At 42.5% G+C, this 27,208-nt stretch overlaps 1 protein-coding gene across 1 annotated transcript in view; it reads left to right on the top strand.

The window, feature by feature from the left end:
* The window catches only part of LOC138674484 (dynein axonemal heavy chain 3-like), a 3,367,401-nt gene that overhangs the window by 828,670 nt on the left and 2,511,523 nt on the right, over positions 1-27,208 (top strand). The window lies entirely within an intron of this gene.

The following is a 27,208-nucleotide window of genomic DNA, read 5'->3' as shown; positions in this document are numbered from 1 at the left end:
CCTTCAAGTCTGTAGGTGCATGGAAACCTGCAGACTACACTTGGATGACAATTGAGTGCAATAGAATTTCTGCAGACAGGCGCAATGTAGAATGTGGATAATTTTGTTTTCCAGCTTCTCCTCACAGTCTGATATGGTTCTATTATGAAAGAGAATCGGATCACACTATGCTGATACTTGGATAAACTCAGAACAGAGTATAATTGGGGTGTCATAAGCATAATGGACCAGATTCTCTCAGATGAGTGAATTTACAGTTGTGTGACCCTGCCCTTAGACTTGCAAATAATGCAATTATAGCTTCAATTAAATAAAAACATAATTTAAACCTGGGTGGACCACAACAGGGCCATATATGTATTATACCCTCAATGAGGCCATCAATTACAAAGTTACGTAAAGGCTCTATAATGTTTTAAATTTCTGTCCTATTAGGCATTTTCAAATTTTGTTGTCAAGGGTGATACAGTCACTTTCTAAGAGGAAATAATCATAGCAAAGCTGCATAAATTGGATTAAACTACTGCAACCTGTGATACAGTGGCATATAAGAGTTTGTGCACCCCTAGTCAAAATTACTGTTATTGGGAACAGCTAAGCAAGTTGAAGATTAAATGATCGCTAAAAGGACTAAAGTTAAAGATGACACATTTCCTTTGTAATTTATGCAAAAAAAATATTTTAATCTTTTACATTTTAAAAATTATAAAAAGGAAAATGGTCCGATGCAAAAGTTTTGGGCACCCTACATGGTTAGTACACAGCATCACCCTCTTTTGCAAGTATTGTAGCTTGTAAACACTTTTTGTAGCAAACCAATAGTCTTTCATTTCTTATTTGAAGAATTTTCTTCCATTTTTCCTTGGAAAATTCTTCCAGTTCTTTGAAATTCCTAGGTCGGTTTACATGCACTGCAATTTTGAGATCTAGCCACAGATTATCAATAATGTTCAGATCAGGGGACTGTAAGGGTCATTGTAAAACCTTCAGCTTGTGCCTTTTGATGTAGTCTATTGTGGATTTTGACATGTGCTTAGGATTATTATCCAGTAGTAGAAACCATCCTCGTTTGAAGTTCTGTTTTTTTTTTACAGATGGTGTTACGTTTGCATCAAGAATTTGTTGAAATTTAATTTAATCCATTATTCCCTCTACCCATTAAATGTTTCCTGTGCCATTGTGCGATACGCCAAAGCATAATTGATTCACCTGAATGCTTAATGTCTGGCGAGATTTTCTTTTCCTGAAATTCGGTGCCCTTTTTTCTCCACATATACTTTTTAATCTATGTGGTCAAAGAGATCTGTTTTCACCTCATCAGTCCAAAGGACTTGTTTACAAAATGTATCAGGCTTGTTTAGATGTTCTTTTGAAACTTCTGAATTTAAATTTTATTGTGAGAACGCAGGAGATGTTTTCTTCTGATGACTCTTCCATGAAGGTCATATTTGTGCAGGTGTATCTGAACAGTAGAACAATGTACCACAACTTCAGAGTCTGCTAAATCTTTCTAAAAGTCTTTTGCAGTCAAATGGGGGTTCTGATTTGCTTTTCTAGCAATCCCACAAGCAGCTCTCACTTAAATGTTTCTTCATCTTCCTGACTTTATCATTTCAAACTGAGGAAAGGGCATCTTGAAAACACTTTTCTATCTTCTTATAGTCTTCTCCTGCTTTGTGAGCCTCCATCATTTTCATTTTCAGAGTGCTAGGCAACTGCTTAGAAGAACTCATTGCTGCTGTTTTTTTGCACAAGGTTAGAGGAGGCTGGATTTTGTAAAACTGGGAAATTTGCATCACCTGGCCTCTCCTAACGATGATAGTGAGCAAGCCATAACTCTAACAGGCTAATTAATGTCTGAAAACTTGGTCAAAGTTATTTGAGCACAAAAAATCTCCAAGGTTGCCCAAACTTTTGCATAGGCCCACTTTCCTTTTTGTAATTTTTAACATGTAAAAATGACAATATATTTTTTTGCTTAAAATGCAAAGGAAATGTGTCATCTTTAACTTCAGTGCTTTTAGAGTTCATTTAATCTACAAACTATTACATACATATGTATATTCCTCTGAATGGCAATTAGTTGCAGTCATCATTTGAAAATTTAATAAATCCAGTTTGCTATCATATTTTTTTTGAAGAAGTGATGACATAGTATAAAAGAACAAGTTTGCAACACCACCTATTTGTGATGCTAAACAACCTCCAGTCAACTGCTTGTTTGCTGATCGGTGGTCATTTATCAGTCAGTTTATACAGGCAGACCATATTTCCTATGCCAAGTGAACAATTAATAATAGATTGTTCTGAGCATATAGACTGTCATTGTTCTCTGTTGCACATGTCCTGTTTGTGAAAGATAACTTGTGTTGCCGAGATAAATAATTTTTAAGCCTGTTTAAAAATATTTTCATATAACTACAGTGTTTTGATGGTGATTGGCTGTCTGTTTACACTGTCCAATTAGCCTTAAAATAGCATTCCTGGGAATGCCTGTTCATTATAATTTTCCAGTGTAAATCCAGCTTACTTATGTTTTCTCACACCTAATAGAGGCCTCAGGCTCAAAATGGCTACCTCGGACAGACTTGGCGCAAGCCACTCCGTCTGGCAGATTCCAGGTGAAACTTGGCCTTCATCCTTTAATGTCTTTACAGGGAACTCGTTTTAAATCAGGGTCCACTGGATTTCTTCCACAGAAGAGCTGCTATCCAGACTAGTGAAATAGAGGCAAGAGAACAGTTGGGTAGCCGGATGAGAACCAGGAGGTCGATGAACTGACAAATTCATAAAAAAAAGAAATAGTCAAAAAACAAGAAAATCATAAATGTCCTCTAGAAGAATAGCAAGGCACAGATTACACAGCAAGTCAGATTATAACTGACAGTGGACATCAGGATTTAAAAAATTTAAAGAGCCTGCAGCCCCACCCAGACAACACAGTAGTTAACTCTATATCTACTTGTCTGGCTGGAACCACAAGTCAAAGAGGACACAAAACTAGAACTCTCACACCGCAATGAGAAGGCAGCACCACCTGACGACAGGAGAGGTTGGCAGGCACAGATATAGCTGTCACATGTTCTCTTCAAGAGCAGCACAATGTACAGTGAAATTCCTCTCTCTACAAATTGACTGGAGAGGTGTTAATGTTAAGTGCACCTCAACACTACTTATGGTGTGGCAGACTCCACCCATTATGTGCATATGAATTTTTTTAACAGTGACTTAGAATACTATAGGGTGAGAGCTTTGTGTTACTAAACTAAGAGAAAACAGATTTACATTCTAAATTATCACTTGCTTTACGTAATTTACAGCACAACAGATGGGAGTGTAAGAAGTAAATCCCTATAGAGGAACCTACTGCACAGATTTTGGAATTGCCTGCCAAAGGCAATTACACATTTGCTCTACAAACACAAGGAGCATGATGCAATCCTTGTGGATGAGCCTCTAAGCAGCCTTAATAATGTTACTGAAATGTTGAAATATAAACCTGCAAATAGCATTCTTTTAACTAATGGCCAATAGATACTTTAGGAGGTTTCTTTTCTTTTTTTATTGTCAAAAAAATATTTTCTTCCAAGAGTGCTCCTAGAAAGGTAGATGCAAGGACACTGCCCTTGACATATCGAGGTAACTCCACATGTGATTAAGATTCCAGTAGGGACCTGCAAAAAAGAAAATGGTAGTCATTCTGCTCTTACCACCTGTGCTATTGAGCTCTAAAAAGCAGAACATTTGCAAGGCTGATGGAGATCGAGTCGCCTTACATAGTGTCCAGGTGTCTATTAAAATTTCCATCTGATCTATCAACTTGCAAGGTGAAGAATTTCCCCACATGTTGTGTTGGTGTAAGGGACATAGGGGAAAATAATATTTTTGTGCCTTAAAAGAATTATTTAAGTCTCACTATTTTGACATATACACTATTGTGAAAACGTTTTAGGCAGGTATGGAAAAAATACTTCAAAGTCAGTATGTTTTTAAAAAATAGAAGTGTTACAGTATATCAATAGTTTACTTTCATCAATTACTAAAATACAAAGTGAATGAACGAAATTGAAAGCTAAGCAAATCAATATGTGGTTATCACAGAAAATATAAAAATTTCTGAAGCCCCTAGGGAGGTAAAATACACCCCCTCCCTCCTCCTCTCCCACACAGAACTGCAGTAGCTAAAAGGGCATACAATCCACAAATCCCTTTATGTAGTTGAATTACACAGTTTAACGTGTGGGAAATGAGTAAGATGGAGATGTATAGATTAGAGCGGTATTAAAGAGACAAATCTGTTTAAAATTCTTTTGACGTAGTGATGTAGCCAAGACGAGCAATGCACGCTCAGCCACAATTGTGGCTGTGACCAGCTGCATCTGTGGGTTTGTAGTTCATAGGGGTGGCAAGGGTTGCATAGTCTGGGCCTTTTTTGACACTGCAAAGGATGGGCTAACTCACATAATCTGCCAACTTTGGAAAAAAAATCTGACTAGAGGTAAAAAAAAGTGCAATAATTTGACTACTACATGTATGAACCTTCATATGCACAATCAACATGCATTACTCTGGGAATCCCACTGCACTAAAATGCAGACCAGCGGATCTCAACAACCATCGGCCACCCTATCCGCTGCCTCTTTCTTTTCCTCTGTTACCGTGCCAACTATTGAGACGCAGGTCTTCGACTACAGAACCTCAGGTTTTTTAGCCACTCCAATCACACTGACTGAAAACCAGTCGTCAGCTGTAATTGAAGGGGACATGCCTGCTGTTTTTGACCAATCTCAGAGAGCAAGCACACCACACATTTCTCAATCCATTATAATATCTTTGCACCTCCTTCACGGTCCAGCAGTTTGTCCGGTTCTCTATACCAGAGGTCCCCAACTCCAGTCCTCAAGGCCCACCAACAGGTCATGTTTTCAGGATTTCCTTTGCATTGCACAGGTGATGCAATTATTACCTGGGCAAAACTAAGGAAATCCTGAAAACATGACATGTTGGTGGGCCTTGAGGACTGGAGTTGGGGACCTCTGCTCTATACTATACCCGCTCTCAGCACAGCCAGCCCACAGTACTGCAGTTGTGGTCACGTAAAACATTTTCTTCCTACACATGACAAAGCTGAGAGGTTGAACTCACTCATCTTCAATCTGTTGGCCACAGAAATGCTGCCTTTTTCCCAAGTAGATACAGATGGTTTCCGATAGCTGATTGCCATCGCAGTCCCCCAGTATCAATTGCCCAGTCATCATTACTTTTCTAAGAAAGCTGAGTTTGCACTACACCAGCATGTCGCAGACAACATCAACCATTCCTTGATTAAATCTATGTCTGCCATGGTGCATTTCATCACAGACACTTGGATGAGTAAGCATGGCAAAGGGCGTTACATCTTGCTGACTTGGCCCTTGGGACTCTGGTGGATGTGGGGGCAGGCGCTGATTCATAATAATAATAATCTTTATTTTTATATAGTGCTAACATATTCTGCAGCACTTTACAGTTTTGCACACACTATCATCACTGTCACCGATGGGGCTCACAATCTAAATTCCCTATCAGTAAGTCTTTGGAATGTGGGAGGAATCCGGAGTACCCGGAGGAAACCCACGCAAATACGGGGAGAACATACAAACTCCTTGCAGATGCAGATGCTTCACAATTCTTTGAATCCCAAAGGCTTGCAGGATAAACCTCTATATTTAACACTTCATTCACTGCTTCTGCCTCATTCTATATCTCCTCTAGGGCCTCCACCTGTGCCCTCAATCTTTACCTTATTGAGACACGCTTTCCAACAGTTAAGAGCGAATCCCCACCACCTCCGTACTCCACAGCTAGGGCTCATCACAATCAGGCAGTGTTAAAATTGATATTGTGGAGATAGCAGTCATACAGCTGAAGAGTTGTGGACAGCTCTGCAGGCTGAGTTTAATCAATAGCTGTCTCTGCTGAATCTGCATCCAGGGAAAGCCATGTCCAAACACGGTGTGAAACTGGTGGTGGTCCTACAACGAGGCAAGCTCACACATGTGCCTTGCATGACTCATGTCCTCAACCTGGTGGTACAGCATTTTCACAGCTACTATCCTGGCCTGGGTGAGCTGCTACAGAAAGCACAGAAGCTGTGTGAGCATTTCCACCATTCTCACCCTTCAAGTCATCGACTTGCATCAATACATAGGTCTTTGTCCATGCCAGTTAACAGGTTGATATTCGATGTGCCGACATGGTGGAATTCCACTTTCACATGTTGCAACGACTGCAGCAGCAGCAACAAGTCCAGTATGTAATGTTGTAAAGCCTGGGCCAATGCAGTATGAATGTGGCACATATCACATTTATGGAGTGGGCACAGATTAAGGACCTGCACCCTTCTGTTTCAAAATGGCTACTAAGATGGCCGGCACTGATGACACAATCATCAGCATCACTATTCCAGTCATCTATATGCTTCTGCAGACTTTAAATAGTCTGCGAGAGCAGATGGTGGTCCCAGAAAAAGAGGAGTAAGCAGAGGAGGATGCAGAAGGGATAGCATTGTCTCAAAGTTCCAGGCTGTCATCACACAGGCAGGTGCCAAGGGAGGGTGGATTACTGTGATCGAGGGGGGCTGGTGATAACAGACAAACTGTTATTGAAGTTATAAGATCTGAGGAATAAATATGTTGTGACCTCCTAGGTGTCACTGGCACTGCCTAGGGGGCACTGATGGGGGGTACTTGAATAAGCATAGGGAGTGCAGAAGCAAGGCACGCTGAGCTCAAGGACCTTAAACTAATGCAGTGAGCAGGACCTGGCACTGAATAGTCACGCAACCAGGGGGGGGAGCCACTGCACGTGAATGCATCGAGGACAGAGAACACACAGAGTGCAGGGTGCAGACAGAAAACGTAGTCAAAGATAGCTGAGGGTCAAAGCCAGGAGGGAGCGAAGTATCTAAAGATAAGACAAAGAGTAAACAGGGGCAAGCCACATGGTCTGATTACTGGGAGAGACAGAACAGTACAAAGCAGAATGCAAAGGCAGAAGTCATGGAACAGAACCGACTCATACACAGCAAGACACACAGGCACAGAGGCACAAAGATTACAGACGAGTAAACCTGGGTCAGCAAACACAAGCCGAGTATACAGAAGTATCATGACACACAATCCAGGAACTGCCAACATTAAATAGCTGCCCCAGAACCAAAGAGAGGCGGACTAAAATTAACCCTAACCTGACCAGGATGGAGGCAGCACCATCCTGTCCAGAGTCATGACAGTACCCCCTTCTCAACGGGAGGCCACCAGACCCCAGATTTCCCAGAAAACTGGACATGAAAGAAGTGCACCAGGCAATCGGCATGAACTGATCAGAGGGAATCCCCAAATGAAATTTTTGTTAAAAAACAACCTTTATTTAACCAATTGTTAAAAGAACTAATACGTGCACTTAAAAACCATCACCAAAACAGTAACATCCCACAGAAAAGGCCAGGACGGTGCCTTTTCTGTGGGATGTTAGTGTTTTGGTGATGGTTTTTAAGTGCACGTATTAGTTCTTTTAACAATTGGTTAAATAAAGGTTGTTTTTTAACAAAAATTTCATTTGGGGATTCCCTCTGTGAGCCAAGTAGAAGTTACCCCAAATCTTTATTCTTTCTTCTGTGAAATTGCATGAACTGATCAGGCAGGAACCCAGGATCGGTCCTCAGGACCATACCCCTTCCAGTGCACAAGATACTGGAGTGAATGGTGGACCAACTGGGAATCCACAATGCATTCCAACTCTAACGCCTCCTGATTATCTGCCAATACAGGTGGAAAGGGCCGCAATGACGCTTCTTCTACAGTCTCCAATGGTTTCAGCAGGGCCTTATGGAAGACATTGGGGATCTTAAAAGACACTGGAAGACGCAAATGAAACACCACTGACTTAACCATCTCTGTGATCTCATAAGGATCAATAAAATTAGGTCCCAACTTAGTCAAAGGAAGCTTAAGTTTAATGTTCCTGGTAGATAGCCACACAACCCGAAGGGTAGGTCCCAACAGTCCATTTCCTGTAAGCAAAAAGCTTAAACTTCCCTTGAGCCTCCCCAATGTTTTTTCGGACCTCCCGCCATAACTTCCCCAACTGCTGTTCAGCAATATCCGCCCCCGGGCAACTAGATTCCAGGAGAGAAAAGTCCACAAAGTGTGGATTAAAGCATAATTACAAAAGAAAGACCTGGTACCTGTAGAGTGGCTAACATGGTTATTAAATGCAAATTCTGCTAAAGGCAAGGCGTCGGACCAGTCCTCTTGACTGGAAGTGGAAAGGCAATGCAAAATTTGTTCCAATGACTGATTGGTCCGTTTGGTCTGATCATTGGTCTCCAAATGGTAAGCAGACGAAAAGGACAACTCAATACCCAACCTTCTACAAAACACCCTCCATAACCTGGACACAAACTGCACACCACAGTCAGACACCACAATCAAGGGCACACCATGCAAATGAACCACATGTAGAATGAACAACCTAAACAAGTTCTCAGCAGAGGGTAGAGCCACTAAGGGTACAAAGTGTGCTTGTTTTGTAAACCTGTCCACCACCACCCAGATGACAGTATTACCCTTGGAGGGAGGAAAATTGGTGATAAAGTCCATGGAAATATGTGTCCATGGTCTATCAGGAACTGGCAAAGGCACCAGTTCCCCAGCTGGCTTACCATGAGAGCTTTTAGCGGGGGCAAACACTTCACAGGCAGACACAAACTTCCTCACATCAGATCTAAGCGAGGCCCACCAAAAACCCATCGCGATGGCCCTACTAGTGGCCAAAATCCCCAGATATCCACTCAGGGACGAATCATGGAACTCCTGGAGGACTTTCAGTCGAAGTTGAATTGGAACAAATAATTTTCCCACCGGCTTGGACAGGGGAGCCTGGGATTTGGCTTCCCGAATCTCCAGTTCCAAACCTGCAGACACATTAACCACGACCTCTCCGGGTTAAAGAATGGAGGCTGGAGGCTCTGGGGGAGAAACTTGGTCCAGACTTCGAGACAGGGCATCAGATATTTGGATCCAGGACGAAAAGTGATAGAGAACTGGAACCTGAAAAAATGACCATCTGTCATGCCTGGGGGTCAACCTTTTAGCAGACTCAATATACGCCAGATTATTGTGGTCCATAATTACAGTAATGGGATGAACCGCCCCCCTCCAAAGAATGCCTCCATTCCTCAAAGGCCAACTTAACCGCAAGAAGTTTCCGATTACCCACATTATAATTTCTCTCTGCCGGGGAGAACTTCCTGTAAAAGAAGGTGCATGGTCTCAAATTGGTTGAAGTTGAGGGCCCCTGGGACAACACTGCCCCCACCTCCGAGGCGTCAACCTCCACCACAAATGGTTCAGATGGATCATATCGAATTAGAACCAGGGCAGTCATAAAGCATCCTATGAGAGTGAGAAATTCCACTACTGTTGAGGCAACCAGTTCTTAACGTCAGCCCCCTTCTGTTTCAAGTCAGTGAGGAGCTTGACCAGCTGAAAGAACCCTTTAATTGGTAGTAATTGGCGAATCCCAAGAAGCACTGAAGGCCTTTCAGGTCCTGGGGTTGAACTCAATCTACAATGGCCTGCACCTTTTCAGGATCCATACAAAACCCCTCACTAGACATAATGAACCCCAAGAAAGGCAGTTCCTGGGTGAAAGATGAGCATTTATCTAGCTTAGCAAAAAGTTGTCTCTCTCTGAGTCTCTGAAGAACCGTCTGAAGGTGACCAATATGTGACTGCTTGTCAAGTGAATAAACTAGAATGTCACCCAAGTATATCACCACAAACGGCCCAATAAAATCAGAGAACACATGATTGATGAAGTTTTGGAAAACTGCAGGGGCATTGGTCAAACCAAACAGCAAAACTACATTTTTAAACAGCTCCTCTGAGGTGAGAAACGCAGTCTTCCATTCATCCCTGTAACGCTCGTGCCCTGAATGGTTGTCATGAGCATGGGGGGGGGTGGCCCCACTGTGCCACAAACCAGACTTCCCTGGAAGGGGCGTGACTAAGCAGCTTCCTTGGTGTTCACTGGAGCCTCTGATGGTGAGGTCAGGCTTGTGCGGCAGGTAGCTGCCTTGTACCACTCCAGGGTGGAGTCTGGCTGTGGCTGCTGATGCCACTGAGGGATGGAACACTGACAGGTATGCAGGACAGGAAGCATGGCAGGCACTCTGGCAGGACAGGCAGGCTTGGCTAAGACAGTGGCAGACAGGTGGGCACAGCTGCGACACTGGCAGACAGGCGGGCACGGCTGAGGCACTGGCAGACAGGTGGGCATGGCTCAGACACTGGCAGACAGGCGGACATGACTGAGACACTGGCATACAGGCAGGTGCAGCTGAGATACTTGCAAGCTGCCACAGCTAACGGGACTGAAACCGATACGGGTAAGACAGGAACATAGACATATGGAAACAGATTGGGACTTGTTCACACTGGAGGAGAAGGCACAGATTCAGGGAGGACAGGAACAAGGACAGGTATGAGAGATATATGGGAACAGGTAGGGACCTATTCAGACTGCAGGAGAAAGACCCGTGAGGTGCAGAATGAGAGCAGAGCAAAACCGCAAGGAGCAGAGCAGGGCTGAACTGCAAGGAGTAAAGCAGGGCAGAACCGTAAGGAGCAGAGCAGAACAGAGCTTCTAGGAGCAGAGCAGGGGAGAACCGCAAGGTGTGGAGCAGGGCAGAACCACAAGGAGCAGAGCAGTGTAGAACCACAAGGAGCAGAGCAAGGTAGAACCGTAAAGCACGGAGCAAGAGCAGGACAGAATCACAGAGTGCGCAGCGAGAAAAGGAAGGAACCGCAGAGCACGGAGCGAGAGCAGAACAGAACTGAAGTGTGTGGAGCAAGAGCAAGGCGAAACCACAAGTGAGCGGAGCTGGGTGAAGAGCAGAGCCGAGAGCAGAATGGAGATGCAAGGAGCGGAACCGAGAGCAGAGCAGAGCAAAGTTGCAGGGTGCGGTGAGTGGAGCAAAGCTGCAGGGTGCGGCGAGCAGAGCAGAAGTAAACACAGAAAGCAGAGCACAAGGATACACCCAGCAGGGTAGGGAAGGCTACAGACAAGTTTACAAGTAGACACATGTATAGGACTGAGTTCAGACTAGGTTAGGTGCAGGAACAGGGTAAGAAGCAAAAGAAGGATACAGTACAGACAAGAGCAGGCTGGGCAAGGACACAGGCCTGAGTATGCAGCCCTCAGGGAGGCACAAACAAAACATACAAAGCACAGTAACAGGTCTGGGGATGCAGCCCCCAGAAAAGGCAGAGACAGAACTTACAGAGTAAAGAAACAGGTCTGGGTATGCAGCCCCCAGAGAAGGCAGAGACAGGACAGGACCGGTCAACTCAGCAGCAAACTACAGACTACAGACTGACAGAATATATTGCTCAGGCCCCACCCTAAGGATGGGGATGTCTTAAGTACCTGAGGCTTCATGGCAATTGGCTGGGGACACCTTAAGAAGGAGCACACCATCTACATAAGACTCAGGAACTGTCGGCGGTGATGTCCTATGCACACAGCCAGGAAGTATGAAAAGAGCAAACAGGAAACATAAGGTACACAACATGGAGCTGGCAGCAGACAGAACTCACAGCATGGCCTGGATCAGTGAGTAAATGTAAAGCAGGTGGGGAATGGGAGGCCATGCAGTGATGCCGGCAGGGTTTTTACAATCCCCCCTCCTGCTCCTGGTTGAGGTTATATGTCCCCCACATGTCAAATTTTGAAAACCATTTGACCCTGACAATTGGATGCACAAATCAAGAATGAGTGAAAGGTGATATGTGTTTCTTACAGTAATATTATTTAGTTCCCGAAAGTCAATGCATGGGCGGAGACCACCGTCTTTTTTTCTTACAAAAGAAAACCCTTCAGCAACAGGAGACATGGAGGGGCACTATGCCCCTTGTGGAGACTCAAATAATCGGGCTTTTAGCAATTTAACCCCAGGAATCAGGTCAATGGCACAATCAAAAGGGCAGTGCGGTGGTAACCCCTTGTCCTGACTTTCAGAGAACAAGTCATGACAAAATGGAGGAGGAAGAGGTGATGGGCGAGCTCCTGAAGAGGATAATCCTTCCCTCTCTTTTGTTCATGGTTGGCGGGAGGGGATGGAGGAAACAAGCATCAGTGTTACCCAGCCACCTACACAACATGGGTTTGGAGCTCATGGCAGAGCCCGAAATATGAATGCCTTCTTACTGCAGTATCTGAAACATGATCCCCATATAGATATGGTTAGAAATAGTGCAGACTGCAGACTACTGAGTTGCCACTCTGTTAGATACACATTATAAAACCAAATTTTACCAGATGCTTTCCGCCCTGGACAGAGACACGCGAATGCTGGAGCATCGAACATGCTTTTGCACAACCTTATGAGAGCTTTTCCCCAAGACAGCAGTTAGCAACAGCAGCAGCAGTAGTGTAAGTGGAAGACGCAATGTTGAAATTTAAAGAGAGGGAGGCTCATTGGATCTATATTCTCCAAACTCTGGAACCATATGGCCTTAATATGAGGTTTTCCATTGAGTTTTTGTCATAGGTTCATCTTAGGTATCTTAAGAATAGTCTGTGGTACTCTCTTCTTCTTCTTCTTCTTCTTCTCTATTACATACATTAATGGTTGTCTATCTGCATGCTTTTAGATGTATATGTGTTTTTTATATATACACATGCATGTATTTATATGTTTATTTATGTATCAGATATCCATAGGGTCAATTCGTTTATTATAGTCTTTCTATTTTTCAGATTTAAACGCAGAAATCTTTCGGGTGTAGGTTGGTCTCAGATGTTTAGCGGGTTGCTTTTCTGTTACTTTTTCACACCTTTTTTTACCTTTATTGACATATACGAGTACATTCTTATTAACCCTCCGTCACATACAATATTCGGACTAACGAGTTCACATACAATGTGCCTGTCAGGCGCCTACTGGAAAAATACCTATAATATCTAATGTTTGCAATTTCAGTGCTCTAAAATTGATCCCTAAAAAGCCATCTATTACATTTAGGCGAGCTACTAATTTGCGAGAACAATTGGTTCGCAGCCATTATGAGGGATGTCCTCCTTTAACTTTCCTGGATGGTTTTACACCTAGGGTCGGCTGCCTTCCATGTGGTAGGTGTGTCGCCTGCCCCAACATTGAAAAAAGTGATTCTTTCTCTAACTCTAGTGGTACTAGGATGTTCTCTATTAGACAACGGATCACCTGTACCACTAGGTATGTTATATATTATGCCACATGCCCCTGCGGACTTATATACATTGGCCTTACCACACGCCAGTTGAAAGTCCGCGTGAGGGAGCATGTTCTGGGGATCAAGGCGGCCACCGACCACATGGATGTGACCACATTAAAAACTTTGCCGAGGCATTTTAAGATCCATCACAATTGTGATGCCACGATGTTGAGAGTGAGAGGAATTGATGCCCTCAGGATCAACATCAGAGGTGGCAATCTATCTAAGAGAATCGGCATGTTGGAAACATGCTGGATTTGGCGTCTGGGGACTGTCCAACCCCATGGACTCAATGAGAGTTTGTCATTCGCCCCGTTCCTGTAGTCCCCCATCTGTTGTGCATCATCTCCTCTGTGTGTTTCCGCATTCGTTTTTTCTTTTATTTGTTTTTAATTAGCGTTGTCTTCTCTTATTTTTAGTACCTTTCCGGTTCGTGACCTGGTTATTTGATGACTGCCCTGGCTTTTACAGGATGAAGAATCTACATCTATTCTGCGCATATATATATGGGCCGAACATTTATTGACATCAACATATTTCACTCTATCTATGCATATTATGGATTATATTATTGTATTTTGCTTTGATCTTTAGTGTGAAATTATTTCTGATATCTGTGGCCATCATATATAGTTTGACATTGATTGATGTGTTCATCTGTGAATTTTTTGATAAATATTGGCGTAATGATGTTGGGTTCTTTATTCCCTTTTTATGTCTAATTGTGCTGTACTATTTATGTTATGTTGCTCGTCAGTGTGCAGTATGTTTATTATTCTGGTGTAATTAGTATTGCTATATGACATTGTATTATGTATTATATATAGTATAATGTTTATGTGCTGGGAGATATAGGGTCACTTTGGCGGACTACTTAGATTCTTATGTGCTTTTTGTGTTTTATAGCTGTATTCTATATTAGATTCCTGCGGTCTGGGGGTGCATTTGTTATAAGTTGAGCCATTTTTCTCCTATATATGCTACCATCTTTGCCCCCTAGAAAGTTGTGTGCGCTGTGTTTTTATATTTGAGCCGTTTGGCTCCTTGTATTTGTTAATATGGTTGCCCCTTTTCAAGATGGCCGCGGTTGTTTCTTGCGCATGCGCAGTTGCGCCGCACCTCCCTCCTGTTCCTGCGGTGCCTTGTGGGGCGGATCACATGGGGCCCCGTGTGTTTCCGGTCCCGCAGGTCGTGCGGACCGGATGTGGATGATGCGGCGCGGCTGTGCATGTGAGCGCCGCCATTTCCGGACTGCACGCTATTTAATCGGTGCCCCCCTTGTGCTGGGTACCCCCCCTGAGGAAGGCCACCCGCCGAAACGCGCGTCGGGGAGGACTGGACTTCGGTGCACACTCCATTGATCCACCATTGTGGTATGTACTGTATATCTGATACCTGTTTGTGGGACCATGAGTGCCATTGATTGAAGCCTATATACCATTGATGATATTTAATATCTGACACTTGTCTTTAGGGTCATGAGCACTATTGATTGATGGTTTTGTACCATTGATGTTATTTATTTATATATATGGATTTGGTATATACATGGTCCATGATTATTAGTTGTGCACCTTAGCTCGGTTCTTGTACTTTAGATGCGTGTGTGGGCTCGTATAGGGGATCCGTTTTTGCCTGCCATGCTGCATACCTGTGTGTCTATTTTTAATCAATAAAGTTGTTTAATATTTTCATTATTGGACGTTTTCTGGCTGCGTTTTTTGGTGCTGTTGTTTATTACATATATATATATGCAGCTGTCCTTTTTTGAAGTCCTATGTCTGTCTTGGTTGATATGACTGTTATAATCTATTGCCACCACGCGATCTAGATATCCTTGACGGACTATGTATGCTTCTGCTCTGTATCTAATTGTTACTGTGTTATGCACAGGTTTTGGAGTCTACACTATGGACTATCGGGCCAAAGAGAAAATTTGGCTCAATCAGGTTGACCAGGTGTTCGGTGATGGTGGGACTGGTGCACAGCAGTCGGGTGACTCCGGATGGGACGATAGACTTCAATCCATCAAAACTATGCTATTAAGGCGTTCTCGTCTTTGGTGGAATAGACTGTTTCTAGAAAAATATATCAGGAACAAAATGATTCCTAGGGGCCTCAGAGTTAGGGTAATACCATCCTTTGCAGTGGAAGATATTAATTTTATAACACAATGGGAGGATGCATGCACTTTGTGCTCCCTCACACTGATGCAACTATTGATTAATCTCAATACCACTGGGATTACTGATTTGGATAAACAAATTGACACTGCACAGATTGAGGTGAGGGCTGGGTGCCCCCCGGAAATACTTCTTGCCTTCGATAGTGATCTTGATAAATCTATGGACACTCTGGCCAAGAAAATCCAGGATAGCCAATTATCTAAATTTGGGAGAGACACTAAGGACTATCAGTCCAAGAGAGTTTATTTGTGGAGAAACAGTGAAAACCAACGCATTCACCGTACTGGATCTAATGTGTCATTATCATCTTTAAGTGGACGATCTGATCTATCATCCACTTCTGTTTCTACCACCGGTGCAGCAGAGACTGGTAGATTACGGGACCATTCATACCATCCGTATAGGAGAGGCAATTTAACATCTGCGCCACCTAAAAAAGATAACAAGGTGATTAACTTAAGTAAACATGCTTTGTCTGAGGTGGATCTTCAACTTCTGGAGAAGGGTCTTTCTTTTTCTCCCACATCTGGGTTCAATCTATTTAATACTATCAAAGATCTCCACCTATTTGCTCGATCGTTGTTGTTCAAGAGATATCATTATAACAATGAATTACATCTACTATTTCCCACAGAGGAGGAACAGAATGCGTTACTGATTCTGGAAGAGTTGGCAGTGGAACATATACATCCGGGAGGTAAGGTTCCTCCATCTATCCGCCCACGCTCCAGTAGATTTCCCCCTCTATCGTCATGCTCTAGTATTGACTTATTTGTCAGGGTGGTGACGGAGGATCTATCTAACATTCGTAATTTTGGTGGACGGGACAATCTTTCCGTATTAAAGAGGGAAAGATTGCTATATCTTAAAAATCTTCCTGATATAGTGGTGAAACCTGCAGATAAAGGTGGTAACGTCGTCCTGTGGCCCGTGGATATGTATGAAAAAGAAGCATATAGACAGTTGAACAATAATACCTGTTACAAGAAACTTACATACAATCCCTTGTCGGCATATAATGCCCAACTGGATTCTATTATCCAGCGGGCCTTACAGGACGACGTTATCACCAAGGATCTGGCCACGGCATTGGTGGTTATTGAACCCACTGTGCCGACTCTCTACTTGCTCCCCAAAATTCATAAAAAGATCTCGTCACGCCCTGGGAGACCTATCATCTCTGGACGGGGAAATCTACTGGAGCATGTTAATAGGTGGATAGATTTCCACCTACAACCGCTGGTTACTAATCTGCCTTCCTTCCTCAGGGATACAGGAGATGTACTGCGCAGGGTTGACGGACTGTGTTTGGAGGGTGATACTCTATTGGTTTTTTTCGGATGTCGAGTCTCTTTATACCAATATTAGACATAGAGACGGTATTGGTGCCGTTAGATATTTCTTGGAGTCATCTACTTTATCTATTGGTATGAGATCGCTTCTGCTGGAACTTCTAGAGTTCACCCTCACTCATAACTTTTTTGTTTTCAAAGGGTCCTTCTACCTGCAGCTCCAGGGGACCGCTATGGGAGCAGCCTTTGTGCCCTCTTATGCCGGTCTCTTTTTGGGGCTGTGGGAGAGGGACCTTCTCCTGTCTGGCGAACAGGGATCAATTGACCGCGTCCCTTTATGGACGCGTTATATTGATGATATCTTCTTCGTCTGGCAGGGCACGTCCGCCGACCTGGCGCAGTACATTTCCACCTTGAACAACAACGATATGAATATCCATTTGACATTTGTGTGGAGTGATATATCTATTGATTTCCTAGATGTGACGATCAAGAGGGATCCGAATGGTATGCTATGTACGGACATTTTCCGAAAGCCTACCTCTACCAATACCCTGCTGCACGCATCCTCAGGTCACCCCCAACATATGATACGTTCTATTCCGGTGGGGCAGTTCCTTCGGTTACGTCGGATCTGCTCCACTGATGGTGATTTCGAGAAAAGAGCGGGTGAGCTGAGGATGAGATTTGCAGCACGTGGATATAGTGGTAGATCTATCAAGAAGGCCTATCAGAGGGCAAAACATTCCACGCGGCATGATTTACTTTATGGTAATCAACATGCACAGATTAATAGGAAAATCAATAATAGTAATAATGTTAGATTTATTACTACCTATAATTCTAAGGCCAATCAGATCAGGAGAGCTTTAGATAAAGCCTGGCCTATACTTCAAGTGGATCCCATAATTCAGAAATTGATCCCTAAAAAGCCATCTATTACATTTAGGCGAGCTACTAATTTGCGAGAACAATTGGTTCGCAGCCATTATGAGGGATGTCCTCCTTTAACTTTCCTGGATGGTTTTACACCTAGGGTCGGCTGCCTTCCATGTGGTAGGTGTGTTGCCTGCCCCAACATTGAAAAAAGTGATTCTTTCTCTAACTCTAGTGGTACTAGGATGTTCTCTATTAGACAACGGATCACCTGTACCACTAGGTATGTTATATATTATGCCACATGCCCCTGCGGACTTATATACATTGGCCTTACCACACGCCAGTTGAAAGTCCGCGTGAGGGAGCATGTTCTGGGGATCAAGGCGGCCACCGACCACATGGATGTGACCACATTAAAAACTTTGCCGAGGCATTTTAAGATCCATCACAATTGTGATGCCACGATGTTGAGAGTGAGAGGAATTGATGCCCTCAGGATCAACATCAGAGGTGGCAATCTATCTAAGAGACTCGGCATGTTGGAAACACGCTGGATTTGGCGTCTGGGGACTGTCCAACCCCATGGACTCAATGAGAGTTTGTCGTTCGCCCCATTCCTGTAGTCCCCCATCTGTTGTGCATCATCTCCTCTGTGCGTTTCCGCATTCGTTTTTTCTTTTATTTGTTTTTAATTAGCGTTGTCTTCTCTTATTTTTAGTACCTTTCCGGTTCGTGACCTGGTTATTTGATGACTGCCCTGGCTTTTACAGGATGAAGAATCTACATCTATTCTGCGCATATATATATGGGCCGAACATTTATTGACATCAACATATTTCACTCTATCTATGCATATTATGGATTATATTATTGTATTTTGCTTTGATCTTTAGTGTGAAATTATTTCTGATATCTGTGCCCATCATATATAGTTTGACATTGATTGATGTGTTCATCTGTGAATTTTTTGATAAATATTGGCGTAATGATGTTGGGTTCTTTATTCCCTTTTTATGTCTAATTGTGCTCTACTATTTATGTTATGTTGCTTGTCAGTGTGCAGTATGTTTATTATTCTGGTGTAATTAGTATTGCTATATGACATTGTATTATGTATTATATATAGTATAATGTTTATGTGCTGGGAGATATAGGGTCACTTTGGCGGACTACTTAGATTCTTATGTGCTTTTTGTGTTTTATAGCTGTATTCTATATTAGATTCCTGCGGTCTGGGGGTGCATTTGTTATAAGTTGAGCCATTTTTCTCCTATATATGCTACCATCTTTGCCCCCTAGAAAGTTGTGTGCGCTGTGTTTTTATATTTGAGCCGTTTGGCTCCTTGTATTTGTTAATATGGTTGCCCCTTTTCAAGATGGCCGCGGTTGTTTCTTGCGCATGCGCACGCTATTTAATCGGTGCCCCCCTTGTGCTGGGTACCCCCCCTGAGGAAGGCCACCCGCCGAAACGCGCGTCGGGGAGGACTGGACTTCGGTGCACACTCCATTGATCCACCATTGTGGTATGTACTGTATATCTGATACCTGTTTGTGGGACCATGAGTGCCATTGATTGAAGCCTATATACCATTGATGATATTTAATATCTGACACTTGTCTTTAGGGTCATGAGCACTATTGATTGATGGTTTTGTACCATTGATGTTATTTATTTATATATATGGATTTGGTATATACATGGTCCATGATTATTAGTTGTGCACCTTAGCTCGGTTCTTGTACTTTAGATGCGTGTGTGGGCTCGTATAGGGGATCCGTTTTTGCCTGCCATGCTGCATACCTGTGTGTCTATTTTTAATCAATAAAGTTGTTTAATATTTTCATTATTGGACGTTTTCTGGCTGCGTTTTTTGGTGCTGTTGTTTATTACATATATATATATATGCAGCTGTCCTTTTTTGAAGTCCTATGTCTGTCTTGGTTGATATGACTGTTATAATCTATTGCCACCACGCGATCTAGATATCCTTGACGGACTATGTATGCTTCTGCTCTGTACCTTCATAGGGATGTAATAAAAGAGACTACACATAATCAGTTGCAAAAAAAACATTTACTTAACATAAAACTAATAACTATGAAATACAAACTATTCAAAACTCCCGCCAAATAGTCCCCAGTTCGACTCTCTCAAAAAAATGTACAAAGAAAATTTTTGAACACAAACTTAATTTTAAGGTACCTTAAGTACTATTAAAAACATATTCAATCAGAAGTAGATGCTGAGGCTTCCCCAGAAAAGTCACACTTGCAGAGCAAATAGCAAGAATTACACACCATTTTTGCATGTGTCAGGCAAATTGCTTTATGACATTTGAGACATTCATAATTTGACAGCCTTCTGGTTCCGCTTTCCGTTTGGCAGGTGGTGCATCTCCTTCTTTTGTGAGGTGGTGCAGATGGTGACTTTTCACCATCATCTTCTGGGCGGAACCTTTTGAGCTGAACTTGAAGGCGAGAGGGGATACCGATTGTTTTCACGCTTCTCCTGCGTAGCTCTCCAAGTACTAGTTCATGGGCCAATTTTTTCAGATACAATCGTCTACGGAGTGGTTCAAGCTTGTTTTCAAGATAAATTACTTGTGAATTTATACCACCCAAATTCAACATAGCAAAAAATATGGCCATTGGCCAGCGTTTGATGTTTCTGCTGACGTTGAAAGTGGAGCACATCTGATCTGCTGTATCCACACCCCCTTTGGTGGCATTGTAAAATGTAATTATCTCCGTTTTTTTTTCTGCCCCAGTCCCAGGATCGATGGCAGCATCATCATGAAGTGTTGATAGAAGAAGTACGATTTTTTTGGCATGTGGTACATAGGAAACTAAAGCCTTTCCATTATGGAATGCAAACATACTGCTGTACTGTTGTCTCTCTTTCACACTTACAAACTGTGGCGGCAATTCCCTTTTGTTTTTTCTTACAGTTCCCACATATGACAACTTCTGAATTTTCAGATAATCAATCAGATCACAACTTGTAAACCAATTGTCAGCTGTAATATTGCGACCCGATCCAAATAAGGGTTCAGCCAGTCTTTTTACAACATCAATGGGTTTGTTGCTCACACAGTAAGGACCTTCTGGTTGTTTTCCTGCATAAACTTCCAGGTTGTAAGTGTAGGTCTTACTGGCATCAACAAGGGCATAAATTTTTATTTCATATTTGTTTGGCTTTGATGGAATATATTGACGAAAGGCACATCTACCACGAAAACCAGGGAGCATTTCGTCAATAGTGAGATTCTCTCCAGGGTAATAACTTTGTTTACAGTTTACAACAAATCTTTGAAATATATCACGAATTGGAGCAAGTCGGTCATGTGTTTTGCGTTCGGTTCGGGTAGTTCTGTCGTCAAACCGAAGGCAACGAATTAGAATCTTGAATCTGTTTATGGACATAACAAGGCTAAATTTTTCAACTCCATCCCCATCTTTACCCCAAAGTTCCTCCAAACTATTTGCCCTATAAGCTCCTGCAAGGTACAGTAATCCAAAAAAAGCACGCAGTTCTATTTCATCTGTGGGCTTGATGGTTCTGTTGCAGATGTACTTGTCCTTTATAATGTCTATATATTGGTTGGTATATGTGACAATAGAGTCCAGAATGTCATCTGTAAATATACTGTTCCAGCATTCAACTGCAGTTTTTGCATTACGTGCAGTTCCTATTACTGCAGGAAGGTGAGTAATAATGTTTAAAGGTTCCCTACGTTTTTTCTGGAATGGCTTCTTGTTTCATTTAGTATTTTTATCTTTTCCAATATAATATGATCCAACTTCTTCATCCTCACCACTGTCACCATCTTGCTCTGTTTCAGAATCCAGGACACATTCTTCCACCTCATCAAGAGAATCAATCTCACTTTCCTCTCCTAAATCCTCATTCAGTGTGAGGTCTCTATCATCTAACAGCATGTTTGTTACTTCCTCAACATCAAGTTGTTTGGATAAATTGTACATTTTCCTCTCCATTTCAGCAGATAATCTGAAGCAAGAGAAGGAATATGTTAGGGAACTACTGTATATGCCTGAGCAGCACACTTTCTTTTATAAAATCTCCCTTATTTCTATGAAATATCCTCACATTTTGTGCTATACATTCATAAAACAAGCTAAATAAACTATTGTGATGAATAAAAACATAAAATACCAACCTTACTGAATGTGACGTATTCACATACAATGAGCCTGAGAGATCTGTGCAGCTATATCCTCTCCCCTGAAGCTCTGAAATCCAACTGTGATATCAGGTTTCACAGACCTTCAAGAGACAGGAGACTACCTGGAGGGAGGGGGTTTCCTCACAATCTGGTGAGGAAGGAGAAATGAAAGTAAAAGAGAAGCGCCTGTCAGATCAGTTGTATGTGACGGAGGGTTTTAAATGTTCATAATCCTGTAATATACAGTGCTCATTTGGTTATATTTACACTCCAATTTTCTGCATATAGGTGGATAATAATATTGCATACATCTTTATTATCATCATTTTATTACATTGTATCTTTATCTTCTTACTACACACTCATTATTTCTGATTAGCCCCACTTCCAGCTCAATTCTTCTATGAATGCGTATACAGCATCAATAGTAAAAATATCTAATGTTACAAATAATAATAATAAAAAAATGTTATTCTCACCCTCCGACGTGCGCCCTCTCCTCGGCAGTGCAAGCAGCAGGTTCCGGTGCCAAAGATGCTATGCGAGAAGGACCTGCCATGATGTCACGGTCATGTGACCGCGACGTCATCACAGGTCCTGCACTCATACCAACCCTGGGACCGGAAGCTGCCGCGTGCACCACACACAAGCGCCAGGGGCCCTCAGAAGTTGAGTATTGTTTATTTTTATATTTTAAGTCTTTTTTAACCTGTTACATACGTGGCTGGGCAATATACTATGTGGCTGGGCAATATACTACGTGACTGGGCAATATACTACGTGTCTGTGCTGTATACTACGTGGCTCTGTGCTGTATACTACATCGCTGTGCAATATACTACGTTGCTGGGCAATATACTACATGGCTGGGCAATATACTACGTGGCTGGGCAATATACTACGTGACTGGGCAATATACTTCGTGACTGGGCAATATACTACGTGACTGGGCAATATACTTCGTGACTGGGCAATATACTACGTGACTGGGCAATATACTTCGTGACTGGGCAATATACTACGTGACAGTTATAGTATATGTTTCCACAGACCTCTGACTTTTATCCATTTCTTTCAGATAGTGTTTTGTATAGCATATTGGCCCTATGTTGATATTATGATTTTCTTGTTCCTACAGCTTCTTAGTTCTTTCTCTAAGATGAAGACTCCACCTACTTATATTGTATATTGAGTCTACATGATATCTCACTTATATTTTGCCTTCTTGATCTTTTATGTGAACATATGACCAGATACTTATATTTGTTTGATTTTGCATTGACTTGATATTGTGTTTTTTTATAGATAATCATCTTGATAAAGGCCACAAGGCTGAAATGTCGGTGTTGTATGACTGGTCATAAGATTAAAACATTTTCTGGCATTCACAGCATTTTGACCTCGGGTTTTCTATTTTATTATACTGTTTTTTCCGAGGACAGCTCTTTTTGAACTGCGATCCCCTTGATCTAGAACTATCTGCTCGATTGGGCATAGTGGAATGACCTGAAGTCATTGTCACACTGTCCAAAGTAAATTTGGAGTCAATTAGACTCCACTTTGAGGATTCTTCTACTTGAGCACAGCTTTGAAGGAGCTTAGCAGGGATGAATGTTGTTCCCAACATCTCATGTAGGCTTGTGCAAAGTCCTTTTCTCTTTTTAAGTAATCCCAGATAGACTTGATGATGTTGAGATCAGTACTCTTGAATTCTTAAAGGGAATATGTCAGCAGTTTTTGCAATGTAATCTGACAGCAGCACGAGACAGGGAAGGAGGCCCTGATTCCAGGGATGTATCACTTAGTTTACTAAGGACAGCTGTTATGACAGTTTTCTCTGCTGTAGTTCTAGCAGAGCTCAGACTTTGAGCTGTGTATATCCCCACCCACACCACAGCTTCCTGTGTACTTGTACAGTGACAGAGCTGCTAATCAGTGCTGGGGGTAGGTTGGACTAGGAGGCACAACAAATAACAACAAAACACAGCCTATTAAGTGACACATCACTGTAATCAATGTATCTGCTCCTACATTTTGGTGCTCTCTGACTACAAAGCAAAAAGCTGGATCGCTCCAGTGTTTCACAAGCGAGCCGGAGGTCACAACTTAATACAAGTCAATGAGAACCTCGTTTTGGCTCTCACAGACTTGCATTGCGATCTTGTGATTTACAGCAAGTCAGAAATTGCAGTCAAAAGATGGCTCCGCAGGACCGCAGTAGCACCGAAAAAATGTGCATTTGCTAGAGGGTCTTCAGACCAATTCTTTAAAAAAAAAACCTGCTGGAGTAGTGCTTTAGTAGAGCTGCACTGAAAAGATTCAATAAACAGTAGCTTTTGCTTTGTACTGCATATCAGTCTCTTTATGTCTTTCAGCTATCCATTTCTGGACTACCACGGATTTGGTGCATCTAATTTTTATATATATATTTTATTTAGCAAATTGGTGAATGAAGGATAGAGTGGGGGAGGCTTTATTCAAATAAAGTTTTTTTTCTGTGCGTGTGTATTTTTATTTTTCATTACCAGGTTATTAATGTGGGTGTCTGATAGACACCTCTCAATTAGTAACCCCAGGGGTTGTTGGCGGCTGTGATTTTTGAGAAATCACAGCTGTTATCAACTCCAACTACCATTATCCTGATTTCCACCCCACCAGGGCAATCGGAAAGAGTCAGATAAAGCAGCAGAATTGGAACATCTATTGTAATGCGCTTATTTCTGGGACTGCTGAGAGCTTGTATTTTTAGGCTAGGAAGGTCCCAATAACCATAGACCCTCCCAGACTGATAATATCAGCCTGCAGCTCTCTGTTTTTCCTTGACTGGCTATCAAAAATAGGGGGGGACACCCATCTTTTTAAATCTTATTTATGTACTTAAACCAGGCTAAACACATCTGCGTAAATGCACTTACAATGCATGTGACTTTTCTTTAATGCCGAATTTACTGTATCTATTGCCAGTCTATGTGAAAATTCTGCACAAAAGACTGAGCATTCCCGCAAGAGAAATTGACTTACCGTGGCTCGGAAACCCCCATTGCAGGTAAGTTTATACAATGCAAAAAAGAAGCACAGTGGGCATGGGATTTCTAGTAATCCCATCCACTGTGCTTGTACTGTACAACATGGCGTTTTGGAAGCAGCAAAAATACACTGCTTCCAGAACGCTAGTAGAAGTAGTTTTTGTTTATCTTTTTAATTTTGCCTTATATGCAAATAATTATACCTGACAGAATGTTTACTAACATTTTTTCCTGTAAAATCCATTTTATCTTTGGTTTTGCATGTTTTATTGCCAGTCCGTAAAAGTGGAGTAATTCTCTGACAACATTGTTCTAATAATAATAATAATAATAATAATAATCTTTATTTATATAGCGCCAACATATTCCGCAGCGCTTTACAGTTTAACAGTTTCAAGCACAACAGTCATAAGTAACAATGTTAGCAATACAATAATTAAATCAAAATAAGACGACCCTGCTCGTTAGAGCTTACAATCTACAATGAGGTGGGGGAGATACAAAGTACAGGTGTGTATTTACAATGATGTATTTACAATGATGGTCCAGCCATCTTCAGGGGGTGGGGGATAGATGGAAGTAGTGAATGGGCTACACACACACACATAAAATTACTTTGATTAGAGAACGTGACAGGCCACTCTCAACAAATGTGTTTTGAGGGAGCGCCTAAAACTATGAAAATGGTGGATGATCCTAATATCTTGGGGTAGAGCATTCCAAAGGATTGGCGCAGCGCGGGAGAAGTCTTGGAGTTGGGAGTGGGAGGTATGGATTAGTGCAGAGATTAGTCGAAAGTCGTTTGCAGAGCACAGTGGTCTGTTAGGTCGATAGACCGAAATGAGGGAGGAGATGTAGGGTGAGAACAAGTACTTTGAATTGGATTCTATAATGAATGGGCAACCAGTGTAACGACTGGTGAAGAGCAGACATGTCTGAATACTGATTAGCTAGATGGACAACCATGCCTGCTGCCTTAAGGGTAGACTCGAGAGGGGAAAGTCGAGTAAGGGGAGGCCAATTAATGGAGCATTGCAGTAGTCGGGAGTGGATCAAGGCGACAGTGAGGGTTTTTGTTGTTTCCATGGTGAGAAAAGGGCAGATTCTAGAGATGTTCTGTAGGTATAAGCGGCAAGAGTGGGCAAGAGATTGTATATGGGATGTGAAGGAGAGATCGAAGTCAAACATAACCAAAGATAACATCCAGACAGCGCGCCTGTTGCCGGGGTGTTATTATGGTGCCACCTACGGAGAGGGAAATGTCAGTTTTAGGGAGGTTAGAAGATGGCGGGAGCAGAAGAAGTTCAGTTTTGGAGAGGTTGAGTTTCAGCTAGAGAGAGGACATGATGTTGGAGACTACAGACAGACAGTCACTAGCGTTCTGTAGTACAGCGGGGGGGTAAGGTCAGGGGATGACGTGTATAGTTATGTGTGTGTCATCAGCATAGTGATGGTACTGAAAGCCAAATCTGCTGATGGTCTGTCCAATTGGGGCCGTGTAGAGGTAGAAGAAAAGGGGGCCAAGGACTGAGCCCTGAGGTACCCCAACAGTGGGAGGAAGAGGAGATGAAGTGGAGCCAGCAAACAAAACACTGAAGGAGTGGTCAGAAAGATAGGAAAAGAACCAGGAGAGAGCAGTGTCCTTAATGCCTAGTGACTGGAGCCTAGAGAGTAGGAGAGGGTGGTCAACAGTGTTGAAAGCTGCAGAAAGGTCAAGAAGAATGAGCAGAGAGTGGTCACCATTACATTTTGATAGCAGAAAGTCACTGGTCACCTTGATAAGGGCAGTTTCTGTTGAATGTAAGGGGCGGAAACCAGACTGTGAAGAGTCTAGGAGGGAATGAGTGGAGAGGTAACGGGTAAGGCGAGAGTAGATCAGGCGCAACCTGGGAGTCAGAGATGTATCCATCCATCTTCCCCATTCTGTTCCTATTCCAATTGAGTGCTATTTCCATCCATTTCAGTGATTTTTTTTTTGCCTCCACAGCTTTCCTGTTAGAGTCTTCCGGAAAATGCTCAAGTTTCCCATTAACTTCCATTTTACTCAGCACTCTAATAGAGCACATCTGAGCAGCCCACCTGCACGATTCAAATACCAAGTTCTTAAGCATTTTAGTGCTTGATCATCACTAGTAGGTGTGCCTGATGTCAGACCCCTACCGATGTTATATTGATAGCCTATTCTAAGGCCACATTCACACGTTTAGTATTTGTAGGCCAAAATCAGGGCTGGAACAATGAGGAGTGGAACAATCAGAGGAAAAGTGTAATAGAAACACATGCACAACTTCTGCAACCTTCACCCACTCTTGATCTTGCAAATACTGATGTGAAATACTGAAC

This window comes from Ranitomeya imitator, chromosome 4, assembly GCF_032444005.1.
Source record: "Ranitomeya imitator isolate aRanImi1 chromosome 4, aRanImi1.pri, whole genome shotgun sequence".
NCBI lineage: Eukaryota > Metazoa > Chordata > Amphibia > Anura > Dendrobatidae > Ranitomeya > Ranitomeya imitator.
The sequence above is the reverse complement of the archived record's forward strand: the minus strand, read 5'-3'. Positions and strand labels throughout refer to the sequence as shown.